Source organism: Argiope bruennichi, chromosome X1 (assembly GCF_947563725.1).
Source record: "Argiope bruennichi chromosome X1, qqArgBrue1.1, whole genome shotgun sequence".
Classification (NCBI taxonomy): domain Eukaryota; kingdom Metazoa; phylum Arthropoda; class Arachnida; order Araneae; family Araneidae; genus Argiope; species Argiope bruennichi.
This window is the reverse complement of record NC_079162.1, coordinates 92,557,483-92,574,474: the sequence shown is the minus strand read 5'-3', so window position 1 is coordinate 92,574,474 and position 16,992 is coordinate 92,557,483. Positions and strand designations below refer to the sequence as shown.

The window sequence follows — 16,992 nt, the reverse complement described above, 5'->3', positions numbered from 1 at the left end:
TATGAAAGGGAGGGGAGGAAAACTTACCAAAGCTATTTTTTACAACGTAGTTACATTATAATTTGCTTGTTTGTTTATAAATAAATAGATTTTGATTATCGGCCAGTTCCTTTATGAAATGGTTATTAAAAGTCAGAAAAATATATTTATATACGTAAAAACAAATGAATATGTCTTCAATTCACTCACACAAATGAATCTTAAAAGTTAAACTAATTTAACTGCAAAACTACCGACAAACAAATTACCACAAACTATATACGAACACTATCTATAAACAAATAACAATGGCTAGACAAAAAGTAAATAAACGATGCAAAAACAATAATGCAACGAAGAACCAGCAACTACCTTTTCTTGTCAGACGAAATTTCAAATGCCAATTTTGTATGTAAAAACTAAAAAAAAACGGGCTGCAAGTAAGTTAACACCAAACTAAAAAGGTAAATGAAAGGACTGTATAATTCCATAATGTTGAAGAATAAATAATGTCGAAAGAGGATTCCAAAAACGTTTTCTTATCACAAGGAACAGGAATACAAATAGTGGATGTATCCGCTCCAAATCAAAACAACGCTCCAATTCTAAATTTAACATTATCAAGGGTGGTTCTTATCCCTCAGCACGCTGCAATCAAATTATGATGAAAATGATATGCACTAAAAATATCCTATGTAAGCCATTTTCTCACTCAACATCTAAATGGCTCATTGCAATTTACTTTAACTTTTCAGCATCCCAATTACTTAAACTGGTTAAAAACAAATTTAACAAATATTTTCTCATAAATAAGATGTTCAGCACAATCAAGAAAAAACTGTTCATTAAGCTTTGATTTTCAAAATATTTCACGGTTTTTATACGGTAAAATTGTTTAAATTCGCTTGATGAAAAGATAAAGTAATTAGTATACTAATAAATAGTACACTAGTAATTAGTTTAAACTAGTATAAAATAATTATTATATTAGTAAGTAGTTTATACTAGTATAAAGTAATTAGTATACTAGTAATTAGTTTATACTAGTATACTAGTAATTAGTTCACACTAGTAAACTAGCTATTGATATAAGTATCACGTTTTGAAAATAAGTAAGAAAAACACTCGCAGTTATAGATAGACCTAGAAATTTGTTAAATTTTCAAAAAAATAAAGTCAGAATAATCGGAATTACCCTTCATTAAATGTCATATAATGTAAATTTTATATAAAAAATACCTTAGGATGTTATGAGACAGAAACAGGTCAAAGCCTATATTTTCTAACAGCAACAAAACAGCAAAAAAGAAAACAGCTCCTACAAAATGGCTAAATCATTTCAAGGCGCTTTTCATCAAATCTCTCGGGAGCAGGTATAATTCACTTTAATCGCTGAAATAACCCTAAACATGTTTATCAAAACAACTGTAAAAGAGCAGCTTTAAATCTCCAAATAAATAAATAAATCTCCTCCACTAAATATTTCTTAACAAGTACTGACACTCCGAAAATATAACCCCATTGAAAATGGAATACGTCCTACTCAATCTTCCACAAATATCAACAATTTAAATCGTTCCCTTAGAGAGAGCATTCCGTAATGGCTTCTCCTAAAAGGGCCCTAAATCTATTAATAAAAGCCAAAATCGGGCGACTAGAAAACAGCCGACAGGAAATCGCCGCCGTAAGTGGATAAATGGATGGAAGGAATCTTGTTTGATTCCCTTTATTTACAATGACGAGGTCGGGATCCTCTGCCATTCCATCGCCAAATATTGAAACGGGAAGATCGATAGTCCTCTGGCAAGGGTAAAAACTGGAAACACATGATCTTAAAAATGGCGAAATACACAGTAATTTTGCAATAATGGAAGATAAAGATTAGATGATAAAGAGAAAATATATTTAAGAAAACCAGTTTGTCTAGAAGAATATGGGCATATAGGCGTCGAAAATCCGCATACACTCGTCAGAACGGGCTATTTTGCAGACATAATCACATTATGTTATGTACGGACTACGAAAACAGGCGACTTTAGTTAGATAACATTCTATTTTAAAGATACACAATGCTTATTTGAGGACAAATTTCATAATTTTGAATTAAATATTCAGAGACGAAGCACCCAAGATGATTGCCCCCCCCCTAAAAAAAACTTCAACCTCATGCCAGCAGGAGGGCATTTGATCGTCGATACATTTTGCCTGAGTCAGGTCCGCATACAAGGCTTATCTTACATGGAGTGGTATCTCGAACCTGTCATTCTTCGGTCCCAAAGTCGCTTTTCCAGCACCAAGCTGGATTCAGAGATATAAATAGGTAAAAGTATTTAATGTCCATTCTCTTTTTTATAATAAAACAACAATAATTATATGATCACACGGCTCGGCGTGCAACGGTTCCATGTTTATTTTGTATTCAAGGATACTATTCTTTTAACTCAAGCTATCAAAGCCTGAATAAATAACTGAGAAAAAGAGTAATCTACAAATCTTAGGTAGTAGCTACAAGTAAGAATTGAGATGTTGATGATAATCCATGCGTACCAAAGAATATGGTAAGCATTTGCCATAAACCCCATTTTTATGCAAAGCCTGATATTTTCTGCCGTTATATGTTGTACGGACTCTTTCTGAGCATTCAGCATAAATTTCAACTTCGGTGTTTTTATTTCATATTTGCTTCATGAAGCAGTGAATAAATTTATAGTAAAATAGCCATCTATGCACAGAACTTAGTTAATAAATCGCTTATACTTTTCATATAATTAGTTTTCAGAAACTAAATGACTTTTCTTTCATCAATAATCAATAGACAAAATCAAATTATAATTCTCACAGCATGTGATCAAATTAATTTAATTTAGTTAAACTCAGTAAACAAATAAGAACACGATATATAAGTTAACGCTATTTTTATGCTCTAATCAAGACAAAGAAACATTATTTTGAACATAACAAACTGTCGTACTGTTCTAAAAAAATTATAATGCCATTTTGATACTGACGATACTATTATAATCTTGATTACGCATCAGTCATAATATGTCAAGTAATTTTCATTGCATAATTTTTGCTAAAAAACAACATGGTTTGAACACCTTATACCTATATTTAGAATCAAAGTCATTTTAATTTTATAAATAATATTGGAATAATATAAAATATACAAAGATAATTTGATTTCTTTTATGGCGTTTCATCACATTATGCAATAAATAGATGAAGGATATAGTTTGTTTTTTCAACCAATTCAGTAATGTGCTCACAAAGTTTCATAAAAAGGGCACTCAACAGGAAATGATTTAAATTCCCTAAAAACTTCAGCATTTGTTTAAGAACAAAATATAATGAACATGATCATTACAGCATCACCCATTTTTCATATCTGCTGAAAAAAAATATCTGAACATACTTCACAATAAATAAAGCTCATCATTCCACACAATTGAGCATTTATTATTTCCACATCAAATATGTCACAAACTTCTGAAAATGATAAATTTAAATATAATGTAACAAACTAAATTTCATCCCGAACGGGGAAAAAAACAAAAGCATATTTTTAAGCTTAATCTAACTCATCAAGTAGATAACCCTAACACACTGATAAAGTATGAAAGGAAAAGTTGAAACTCGCTTGCCCTTAAGGGTCTGTAAGGATTTAGAGCATGAAGAATAAGCATGGAAAACAGCGTCTAGGAAAATGCTCCTGTCATTAAATTATTTCTAGAAGGAATATATTGCTCCCTAAACTTCAAAAGAAATTGACAGTAAGTTACGATAACAACAACTCTTCGAGTTTCAAAGCTTCCGCTGCACAAGTTACTACCTTAGAAATTCCAGCAGGAATAGAGAAAGTTTTCAGAAGTTTTGCCTTAAGGAGGAAAAAATTTCGGAAATAAACTCAGCACAACAGGAAAGATGTGATTTAAAACTGTTTTATTGCCTGTTAAGACTTTTTTTTTCATTCGAACGAAAAATGATTGGCTGATAGTGAGCTGGCCACACTTTTCTAAATACACAAACAGAAAAATGCATATTGAAAAATGTTTCGAGTATTTTGAAGCTATATGAGGCTGGTTTGAGAAGGACCTCGTAATTACAACTTTGGTCAAAAGATGCGGATTAATCAGAAATGACGTTTCCCCTTTCTCTAAACTTCCGCACTAGATTAGCAAGCGCACAAGCTAAAAGAATTTGCCTTTAATACAGATTAAATGTGTACCATAATGGTTTTTCAGTAGAATCGAGTTTCAAACTCGAGATCATCCGAGAAATGATCATCATGCCACAGCTACGCCAAAAATAGTTACAAAAAAAAAGCCTACTAAAATCTAGAAAAAGTAAAGTAAGTTAAAAGAAAATAGGTTTCCAGTTTTACCTATTACCTATGATAACTATGATTACCTATAACTAAGAACTAATAAAATCTCTTTACATCTTATGCACTTCATCTAGAACATTATATTATATTATATATATATATATATATATATATATATATTAATATGATGTCTCAGAACTTACGCAGCTTTGCATATGAGCACACAGTCGTTTCCAAAAGGAATTTTATCATCAAATTATTTAACTTTTACCGATGCTAATCAATTTAAAATTTGTTGCAAACCCTTATCTTAGTAACACAAAAAGATTGCTACGTCCATAATAGTTCAACATATTAGCGGACATTACAAAAAAAATCAGCAGTCATCATTTAAACAGTTAACTGTTTCGACCTCTTCGGAAAATGCTAAATGCTTCTAAATTATGCCGCTAAAATTTAGCGATAACGAATATACTCGCCAAACACAGAGTATGTATAATATGAAATTTTGTAATGAAAAGACTTTTTTTTATTTCAATAATCACATTTATTTATTTACTTAAACTAACATACATTTTTTTGCATATGAATGAACAGAAACAAAAAATTAATTCATTATTTTTAATTTGCTGTTACAGAATGGTACTGAGCAAAGAGCATGGTACAACGCAAAATAATCTCTTATTTGTTCCTTTGATTTCAACTTGGCCTCAAAATATTTAAAACCTCTTAAAATTTACGAATATGCTTGAGTTTTTACTGAAATTTTAATTCAAACAGCAGATTGTCACTACTTATTACTCTTGACGAATAAACTCGTCAAAACGCAAAATGTTGTAATTTTTCCATGACGAGTACACTCGTCAAAAACAGTTAACTGATTAAATCTTCCAAATGTAAAAGACAAAAATCGGCATATGATATACAATGTTCATTAAATACAACAGACACCTTCAGATGTTTAATAAGAAGTTCTTTTAGAGACGTTTTGAATAAATATCATGATTCTATAAATCATTGAGTCGAACACTTCTTGGTTAATGGAATGGAATATGATGCTGAATGTGCAAGAGGATCGCTTAAGATAATTCAGAAAAAGTTATGATCAAATCAGGAAACGTTTAATCAAAATTGCTTAAATTAAAATCATTAGTATTATATACGGAAATTTAAACAAAAAATAATCTACATTTTCAGCAATATCTACTTTAAAAAAGAATTTTAACAAAAAAAATTAATTTTTTACAACTAACCAACTATATTTAGGCGAAATACCATGATGGCAACTACATTTATACAAATTAAATGCCTCACATTGTTTAGTGCTGGTTATATCCAGAATATGCTGAATGCTTTGTAGTAGCCGGCTGGAGCAGATTAGCATTCAACTACATTAACGATACGCAAACTGAACATTGTGCATTAAATTAGCACTCAAGAAAAATCTCGACAAGAGTAAATGATATTTCTTGATCCATTCATTGGAAGTGTACTGATGGCTAGTCATTCATTCATCCATCCATTAAACCCTTCATCCGTCGCAAAGAGGTTAATGAATCGTCACACGAACTGGAAACTACTCATTTTCCATTAACTTAACTCTATGAATAGCTATAGTTAAAAAAAAAAAAAAAATGTGCAAACACAAAGATAACTTTAATCTGATCAATTCATATTGTAATGATTGCATAATATGAAAGATAATGTACAACGTCTGATAATCGATAATTATATGAATCAATTATTTAAATTCTCTGTCAATACATTATTGTTGCATAATTCTATGACTGAAAAGTTGCCGGAAGAGCAACTTCGTTAACTTTATATTTAATATGACAGTCTTGTCTTACAAAATAAATTTTCTGAACGTAGAATAGCTATTTCTCGTCTTAAAGTATTTAATTGTAAATGAAAAGATTGATTAAAAATGAATATTCGAAGATTTAATTGAATATAATGTTTATTTCAAAGCGAATTTCTCTCCAAAATACAGTATTCTCTCACAGCAGATTTTTAACTTGACAAATAAGAAAATTATTTTACTAGAAGCCATTCAGTACAAATATGGAGTCATAAGTAATCACATAACTAGCATTAAGTTCTGCATCTTGAAGGGAGAAATGTAAAATTTAGAAAACTGTTAAATTAAAAGACTAATCCAGCTAATAAAAAATGAGGGAAAAATAAAATAAATAAATGAAAAATATGAAAAATAAATCATACTGAAACTGCTGGTTTCTAAATACCATTCAAATAGTCAATGGTAGCTAAAGTTCGCAAAGCGAAATAACCAGTGCCGCTTATCATTTAGAATTAAGTAAATAATTATAGAATATGAATTAAAAGTTGCTGTATTCGAAGAGATTTTAATTCTCACCATCAGTAATTGATAATAAAGCTATACTTTACCAGGAAACACCGGAATTTATATTTTAAAGTATCCTCCGTTTTAAAGTCAAGCGATTGCACATAAACACGTAGAACGCAATACAAATGGTTGCATAGTAAATTTTACAAAAAATCATAATAAAGCGAATAAGATTTCATTTTTATTAGATAAAAAATTAAACATCGATCGTGCCAAAATGAAGATTTGGATTGACGTGTATGCACGTCGAAAGCAACTTAACTGGTTAAAACTTTAGTTGCTTAATATAACACGCAAACACACATTTAGCCCTTTATCAGTGATGGGATCAAGAGTAGCATTAAGTACTACTATTCTGTGGATCACAGATATGGGATTTCGCGGCCAAGACTGAGAGGATGAAAGGAAAAATTCTTCAAAATAAAATTCTTCGTATAATGACTAATGCTTCAAGGTATATAAAAAACGATATAATCCACACGAACCTCAAAACTGGAGGGGAAAAAAAAAAGATTTTATCATGAAAAACTTTTCTCCAAATCTCGCAATCTATATAATCCCTCGATATAGTACTAAATTTTTGCTCACAATGGGGGATACGATTATCCTTATGTCACTAAAAAAAGGGGCCTTTCCTTTTCTTAAACCCCTCTAACTTCTTTGCAACTTTAAGAAAATCCTCTTTGTCAGGAATATAACTTCTCAAGCATACTTTTGTTAATTTCACAATACAAAGATTGAAGACAATTCACCAAACTTGCTCTGTAGCATATCCCTGCTAAAACAGAACCCAAAGGAAACTTATCAAAACTTATTATCTCACCAAAGAAACTTATCAAAATTTTATTAAATGACGCACTGAAAAGAAATGCCCATACCTTTTACATCTAATTTCAGGGGTAAAGCGCAGTCAACTTTAGTAGTATTTGTTGCCTAAATCGAGTCAAGAAAGATGAGAATTGTTACTTTCTCGTATACGAGATATACAAAAAGATCGTATTGCCATCGAAAGAAAATTCGAACTCGAGACTTAGACGAATCTCTCCGCTGCAGATCTCCTTGAATCCGAAAAACACATTTTTGGAATTATATACAATTATATGAACACGTTAACTCAAAAACACCTAAAGCTAGACGAATGAAATTTGGTATAAGGTCTTCGTATCAAATTTGTAGATTTCCTTTAAATTTAGAACGAAATCCATTCAGAAGAAGTCTGATCGGCTGTCCGAATATAAGTTAGCAGCATAACAACAAAATGAAGAGAGAAAGAAGGATTAAATTTGGTACGCAGATTTAACATATTAAGTGCAGATACCTATCAAATTTGGAACCATAGCTGGCAAGAAATTGACCAACTGTCTATCCGTACATCCACAAGCATGCAAACGCAAAAACTCAAAAACACAATTACTTAAATAAATATTTGATATGTGATTTTGTAATTATATTTGTAGTTCTATGTTAAACTTTGGTTTCAATCGGTAGGAAAAAAGGCGTCCAAAAAAATTCGGTTGTGTGATGCTTGCGTATTAACAGTATCCCAGCGATTAAGCGCCTAATACCCTCTTTCTTAATTATTGTTCGCCAATGGAATGCAGTTATAGTCTGTGTAATTTCTGTAGGCGTTTCAAGGAAAATTGTTTTCCCTACTCTTCACTCTTTTTCCTTCTCCGTTGCCATGGTTTCGACAAAACTTTTTTTTTTTCCCACGCCAGTACATTTCGGGAAATACCTTACCTTCGAAATACTTTAACAGCTGTGTAAAAATAAAAAAAAAATAAAAATAAAAAAAGAGTGACACTGTTATCTGCCTCAGCGTTGTGAGGCAGAAACCAGTAACGAGGTAGAAATTGTGACCTTGAACCGCCTACAGAAAATACTCAGACTATAATAATACACAAGTGTCATTTATCAACGAGTGTACGAGAAAATTACGGGGAAACACTCCGGCTCGTTTATTTGTTTAAATCTTAAACGGAATTATTTTATGCTATAAAAATGAGCTAACGAATATAATTTTCACATTATATTCGTTTTACATAATGCTTAGGACGGTTTGGGTCAATGCAATCAAACTGAACGCATTTAGAGTCTGAGCCAGACAGGACTTCAAAAATCAGATTTATGCAGGACTAATACAAATAAAGTAATTCTGTTTTTTCTCTTTGTTCACGTTTCAATTGACTGAAAAGTACAGCTGTTGTCTATAGTCTAGGTTTGAAAAATACTATGTGACTGAAAAATATAAAAACAACTTCATTTTAACAGAGGAAGTTGAATGTTAGATTGAATGTTAGAGTGCATGAAGTGAATACGCACCGATCATTCTCACCAAGAAGAAAGAGATAATCTGATCAAGATAACGCAGAATCTTAATCCTTGTAACTAAATTTACCTTAAGTCGTAAAGCAAGATTAAAGTAAATCTATTAAGAATTTTTAACCACCAGATTAGAAACCTTTGTTAGAAACCGAATCTTTGATTTCAAGAATATGATAAGACTTATTTTAAGAAAAGGAAGTACTGAAGAGTTTATTAAAATCCATTTGTTCCTTCTAGTATAATACATAAAGAATCTTCCAGAATATCGCCCTAGAATATCCTGTCCATGTTACTGAAAAGTCTGGGGTGCAAACCTGATTATCTGGATACACAGAGAAAGGAGGGGGAAAAACTAGAAATGATCTTTTCCGCGCAGGCAGATTATAGAATAATAAATGAACTTCAAATATTTGCTGATTGAGGGATTTTCTATCAGTGCCGAAACGGCGCTTCAAAGCAAAAAGAAATGTTTTTTCTTCTATTCTATTAAGACCAAAATCAGTAGGGATTGAAGAAAATCTGAAGTCGGCAGATTACACTTTTGGCTTAAGGGAAGAAGTAGTTATTTTAAGAAATAAAAATCAAAATTTATGTGTTTTCTTCTATGGGAATGACAAACTGGATTACGCACTTTTTTAAACGTTAACAATTCGAGTTTCTAATACTCCATATTTAATACAAAAATATTTTTTTAAAATTATAATTTTTTTAATAAAAAATCATGCAATTCATTGAAAATTCTGCCTTAGCAAATAATATGTTAGTTGGATACTTATTTTAAGCTTCTGAATCGTTCGCATTTCTATTTAATGTTATAGCTACCATTTATCCACTAAAAATTACATCGTCACTTTTTAAAATAATTAACATTTATTTCATCTAACTTTTAACCAATTTTGAGATTTATTTATCAAAAATGTTGGATTTCATCACAAATCAAAAGCAAAAGATTGCATTAATCACAATTCACAGTTCAGCATTTCGTTTGCAAACTATACTGTTTACTTATACTATTACTTATATTATTATACTACAAACTATACTGTTTACTTATACTATTACTTATATTATTATACTACAAACTATACTGTTTACTTATACTATTACTTATATTATTATACTACAAACTATACTGTTTACTTATACTATTACTTATATTATTATACTACAAACTATACTGTTTACTTATACTATTACTTATATTATTATACTACAAACTATACTGTTTACTTATACTATTACTTATATTATTATACTACAAACTATACTGTTTACTGTTATACTATTTGCAAACTATACTATCAAATTACAGAGCATAAAATCATCATGTTGTACAGATGAATATTCAATTCAGTATTGGAAGGAGAGCTCTTTTCAAATTAATTCTTCAGGGGGAAAATTATGATATTCTGTCAGGTAAAATATTAATGTAATTATAATTGTAAAGCAATTCTGTTAACTAGATACACACACAAATCATATCATGGTTTATTATATCATTGTTTAGTAATCGATTATTTGGTTTAACATGCTCTTTTAAAGAAACACAAGGGTTGTTGTTAAAGACCAATCCATAATTTTGAACGGTGATCACAAAATGACACTTCAGTTGGCATTTCCGATACGCAATCTTAGTATAATTTTTAAGATCCAGCTGATTTTTCGAGTCACCATGCTCATACACATGATTTATTTTCAACTATATTAAGACTCATGGCTCAAGATCTTCTGGCCAGACTAAGATTCCACGATCAGATCATCCCGGTTCTAGTATTCACTAGAATTCGGCAAATGGAGAAGTTTTAAAAATACCAAAAAGAAAGACAAAGTGCATAAAACATTTTAGGGTGGCTGTTCTTTCTTCTAATCAATAATAATATATCTTATTATTTAAAGGAAGAATCAAACCTAACTTACATCATTGTTTAAGCTATGACTTCATGTAGCTTTCATTAAAACGATTGTAGCTGCAAGAAAAATAACTACATATCCAGTATATTCCTACAGATTAATTCGAATACTAGAGACTGCTGTTGAAACTATACAGTTTATTAGTAATAAATAAATTCATCACATTTTAATAAGTTTTAAAATAAATTATTAAATTTGTTTAAAAAATCGGACACGTTGCAATTCCCAAATATCCCTATCGACATTTATAAGCAAGAATTACGTTTCTGAGATCAGAAGTATGAATAAATCGTCGAAAATTTATCAATGGATTTTCGAACACAGTAAATTAGTTGCTTATTACGATGGATCGAGTTGCGACATATGTCAAACAAGTAGAGAACAGTTTTGTTGCTAGGCAAATCGTGGTAGCAGAACAAACCAGACAGATGATTAGTGGTTAAATTTGCCCCTGCTGAGAATTGTATTATGAATGATAAAGTGTTTTCGAAATGTCAAGTCGAAACAATGTGAGAAGTGATTTGTAACGGTCGGTAGTAAGAGAGCAAATCAGATAGAAATGGAGACAGGCTCCACAACTGATGTAAATATTCAACGAAAACATTTTCGTAGAATACGTGATGCTGAGGAACTGAATTCTTTGGGTCACCATAGGTCAATTTTTATCTCGAACGACCGTTTTCTAGTTTTAACAGTAAAATGAAATAAAAGTATGAAGATTAGAAACTAGCTTGCCGGCAGCTGGATGATTACTATCTGGCTGACTGAAAAGAAAAAAAAATTATGGACTTCTTTTTTTACTCAAAAAAAAAAAAAAAAGATATATAGGAGCTATCGTGCTGCCACAAAAGCAAAACTACTATTCTGGTCAAAAGCAAATTTTGGAATACTACTAGATTTAGTGATGGACTTTTCTTGCAAAGGAGTTTCTTATCAATATTGTAGGATTTTAAATGGCCTTCAAAACAAAAAATGTATGTGATTAATCATACATTTCATTAATTATTACAATCATTAATATTTCGTGTATGTAATACACGAAAGACATAAGCTAGCGGAAATTTAATTTTGTTGGTAGAAGTAATTAAAAATGCTTGCATCAACTTGCATATTGTTTTAAGTTGTTTCTATGGAATCAGTGAGATGAACTGATGTCATAATATCTAGTATAAACTGTTCAGCAAATTATCTGCAAGATAATGACTGAATTGATGCAATTTAATAAGTAAAAATAGTTTGAAAGCCTGGCTAATGACGTTTATTTCGTCATTGTATTAAATGTTGAAACCCTTCGCAGGGGGATTTGAGAGACGTTTACACAATTTTAGGGCGGTTCGAGGTCGTTTAATGTTTTAAATGAAAAGAATATTTTTTAAATGCTCGATCCGACAGATTTTTTTTTTTTTCCCCCTCTCCTGTCTGCATCGCAATTTCCATGATAGAAGAGCTTTTGTAAAATTTCCACGATTTCTGATTTCCATTCCTATTCCACTATTTTCCAAAATCCATCAATAGTGGTGGGTTTGCGCTTAGAAAGAGCTCTTTTCAACAGATCAAAGGCACAATAGTGTGTAGGTGAAAATCTAGGTGCTTCAAAAGAATATATTGAGAAAGTACATATGCAGTATTCATTTTTTTTAAACAGTGGTATGAGAGTGGTTCTTTTTGAAATGTAGTTTTGTCTTGAAGTTTCACTGTTTCAAAGTCACTGAAATACATGATAAACAAAGTCACTGGAATTTCTTCTGTAAATACATCTGATCTTGATAAATTTGTTCTTGATAGCTTATTGAGTAAACTTTAGCAATTTTTTCCCCACTCTTCTTATTTTGAATTTCTCATTGTAGGAGAATCCTTAGATAATCATAAACCCCTTATTGAAACTATTTTTGCAATGACGAAACCAAGATTGTACATTTTTTTCGTTACGTTTTCGATAGCAAATAGACCTATTTTTATTGCAGACATTTAGGTAAATTCATGTTGAGCTACATGCCACGGCAAAAGCTAGTGAACATAATGCTTTTATTTTTTTTAAGCTATCAACCATGGTTTATTTTATTTATTGTTGCTACAGATGTATTTCAAAATTTTGTAATTGGTTTCTGCGTCCGCGGAATTTCTCGTTACCAGTGATTTCATTTTAGAAATATTTGAAACAATACGTACCCTTTTCGGGTACTCGCTTGGACTTTTCTCTCTATGTAGAAGTGATTATTGATGGTATTTCTTTTTCCTATTAATAATGTTGCTTCTTTTGTTCATAGAAATTTTAACGCCATGCATTTCACTACATTTTTGAATTATAAAATAGGAATATTTTTCTTCGGAAACCGTAAAAACGTATCCTTCGAACCACACATGCGACATTTTGCAAGAAGAATAAATTTAAAAGTAGTGGACGTTATTTTTCGTTTTAAATGATAAGCTGTTGCCATAAATTTTTATTTCAAAACATTTGCTTTAGATTATTTTTTTTAGTGATATAGTTCTATAAATGTGTTAATACCATCTGCACATAAAGAATGGTACCAATGAATTCCATCTGTGAGTTGGAAAGTATTCCAGCAATTTCATTCAAGGAAAATTCATAGGCATCAAATTTTTTTGATAAATTCGAAATTTCACTTCTTAACATTTACCACCCTCAAGTTGTAAAGAACTAGTAGTGAATAACGTTTGGCAGTTTTCTCTAATTTTTCAATAGCACATTTCACTTAGACATTTAAAGTATTGTGAAATAGATTATAGTAATATAAAAGTAATGCTTCGTTTGCTTAGCAAAATCGCAACATTTAACAGCACTTTCTTGACATGTATTTTAATTATTTTGATTAATATTATTTTTGAAATAAAGCGAAAAACGAAGACAAAGTTTGAAAAGTAAAATCAAGACACTTTACAAAACACATTGTAAAATAAAAAGCAGCAGAATAATACTTCACTGAGACAAGTGATGTTCTTAAAATCATGCAATTTTAATAAATCCCCAACTTATTAATATAATGCAACAAAACTTAAAATGCAATGAATTTTGTTCTCAGCACTGATATGCTATACAATTTTGGAATTCCGAAGAATTTTTATAACTACTATAGTTACTGCAATACAAAATTACTTAATTTAAAATTCTTTAACAATCGAAAAATAATTCTTAGAAGCTCAAAATACTTCTTTTTTTGAAAAATTCGTTGAACAATTCGCAGGGATAATAAAGTTTTCTTTTCAAATAAAATTCATAACTCAAAAGTACTTATTGTTAGATAAAATAAAACACAAATGATAAAAAAGCTGCAAGTCAATCAAAATGATTGAAACGTTTTCAGCTTGTGCCAACTTTATCCAGAGATCTCTTTACTGTGTGAATGACATTAAAAGTTTATACATTCATTTTTCAAATGCAATTTATTTCATTTCTTTTCTAGCTATATCAGATAACTAGTAAAACTCAGTTTTTTTTTTTTTTTTTTCGAAGTTTCTTTGTTATCATTTCCGCATATATATATATTTAGTACTTTTCTCTTTCAGCGTGTATTTACCTTTCAAATAATAAAACAACGCGTTGTAGAATAAATTTTTGATGCTTTTTTGTATCTTAATTTGCAACTTCAAATGTCATAAAATAATGATAATTCACCTAACAACATGGGGCAATTTCTTATTCGCCTAGATGATAAAAAAATACAATCGGCACATATAAAAATGTACAAAAACGAAAGAAGTTTTTAAAAAATATTATAAAGATCGTACTTAAGGTCCTCAACCAATAGAGGGTTTGCATTTTGTACAATTTGTAACAGCTACTTTTCTATTTTACAAGGCAAACGACATGGTCGGTTGAAAGGGAGAAAACACATAATATAAAAATGTAGAAACTACGGAGTTATTTTTTAGTGACTTAGTATAGCTCAATTCAATTCAAGCGGTTTTTTTGTTTTTTGTTTTTTCCTAGCTAGACTTCTTTTGACTGATAATATCTACTTACCAACTGTTTACCATTCTAGATGTTCAAAAATGTTTCTAGATTCGGTAACCGAAACAAACCATAACAAAATATACATTTTCTTTGACATAAAAAATTGTTATATCATTCTAAAATAGCACTGGTTTACAGCAAAAGCAGATTGAATTTTTTCTCAATCTTTAATCAACCGTGGCCTATGTCGTTTATATTCCTACCGAAATTGATTAGTTAAATTATTTAAAAAATGATCAATTTCGTTTAGATATAAAATATTCTGAAATAAAATTCCGCAAATTTCATGTATTACAATGAAAACCTAAATTCAGCAGTGAAATTTTATGAAGCAATTTCAATCCACAAATTTAGGCTGGCTACTTAGAATTCATTTGAAGGAATAAAATAATCAAGCCAGAAAAGAATTGGTTCGTTGGATAACAGGATGCATAGCATTTATCCTTCAACTACAGCTTATTATAAAAAAAATATTACCAATTCACACAAATAAAACTTCACTTTTTTTTTTTTTTTTTTTACTTGACTTTTAAAAATAGGTGAAGCGAAATGCAAAATAATAAAGGTCAATTAGCATCTGAAGAACTAAGTGGGTTGTACTAAATTACAGGAGGAAAAAACATTCATATTTAATGAAGTTACATTCAGAAATAGTTTTGAGTATTTATTTTTGGTATCTACAGTTAGTAGCCTTTTGTCATCAAAACTGTTACTTTTCTTTATAACTAAAAAAAGTTCTAAAATATATAATGTCCCTTAAATCTGTGGTCCAGCAAAATTCCCAACAAAACAAAGCAGCAATATTATAGATAATTCAGTTCTCATAAAGAATTATTTAAAAAATTCAAGCAAATATTACAGGCTGCTAATTCATACTAATACAGAAGTTTGGATAGACTGTGAAAAACAAAAGGACTTGGGAGTAAGTTGAACAGTTGATGGGAGAATTTGTGTTTAATATGCATAATTTATAAGAGCAAAGGAAGTTAATTAATAAAGCCAGAGTAAATACTGAATGCTGAGAATAAATACTGACAATACAACTGATGTTAATAATGAACAGTTAGTTGATTGAAATGAAAATAATTAATATTAGAGACTATATTCCAAACTTCTGTATAATTATGAATATATGTAAGCTTAAGACCCTTTTTGCTCAAGATATTTATTAAATGTATAAAAAAATTTCAGAATTTAGAAGCTAAATTTTGCCCTCTATCCCCTTCCCAATCTAAACTATACAAAAACTCTTTTTATACTTCACTGTATATGTCTGATACAATGGAACTTCAAAAATTATCTTGTTTAACCAAAGAAATGCCTTAAGTGCATCAAGTTAAGCATATTCAGTGCATTTAGAATAAAAAAGTAATAATTTATCTACAAGAATTTATTTAAAATCAAAATTTTAATAATTGTATTTTATAAAAGTTTGAGATTAAATATATTCTTTTTTAAAGTACCAATTATTAAACACAATATAACAGAGTATTTATTTATTTTTGCTTTTAGAAAACATAAAAGAACTGGCTGGTTTCTTAACATCAAACAAACAAACAAAAAAAAAAAAAAAACAGGAGTACAGCTTTGGTTTGACATATAACATTGAAAGTTTAAGTAACAATTTATTCTTATCGAATAGATGTTAAATAGATAATTTTAATAGATAAAAAAAAAGACAGCTCAACAAAATTTTACTTTGTACCTAATTACAAAACTGACATTAGAATTTAAGAAAACAAAAGAACTATAATTTTTAAAATTATCATGGGTTTTTCAATGGGATAAATGAATCAAAAAGGCACCCAATGAAGTTTCAAAGCATAAAATAATAACAAAGGTAATAAAATTATCAGGGCCAAAAGAATTCATGAATATTTATCATTGCAAATTAAATAATAACAGATATGTAAAACTGAATAAATTTAAAAATCTGAAGGACTAGCTATTCTTATTCATTGATTTTTTCACTCATCTAATGAATAGTGTGGTGGGGGGGATGCATAATACTTTAATTCACATATTAGAAACAATTTCCAAAATTAATTTAAAATGTGCCACACACTGAACTATCATTTTCATTGCAGAATATAATTTTTGCACTAT

The 16,992-nt window shown here is 29.8% G+C and overlaps 1 protein-coding gene across 1 annotated transcript in view; it reads right to left on the bottom strand.

The window, feature by feature from the left end:
• The window catches only part of LOC129958178 (uncharacterized), a 70,867-nt gene that overhangs the window by 52,664 nt on the left and 1,211 nt on the right, over window positions 1–16,992 (bottom strand). The window lies entirely within an intron of this gene.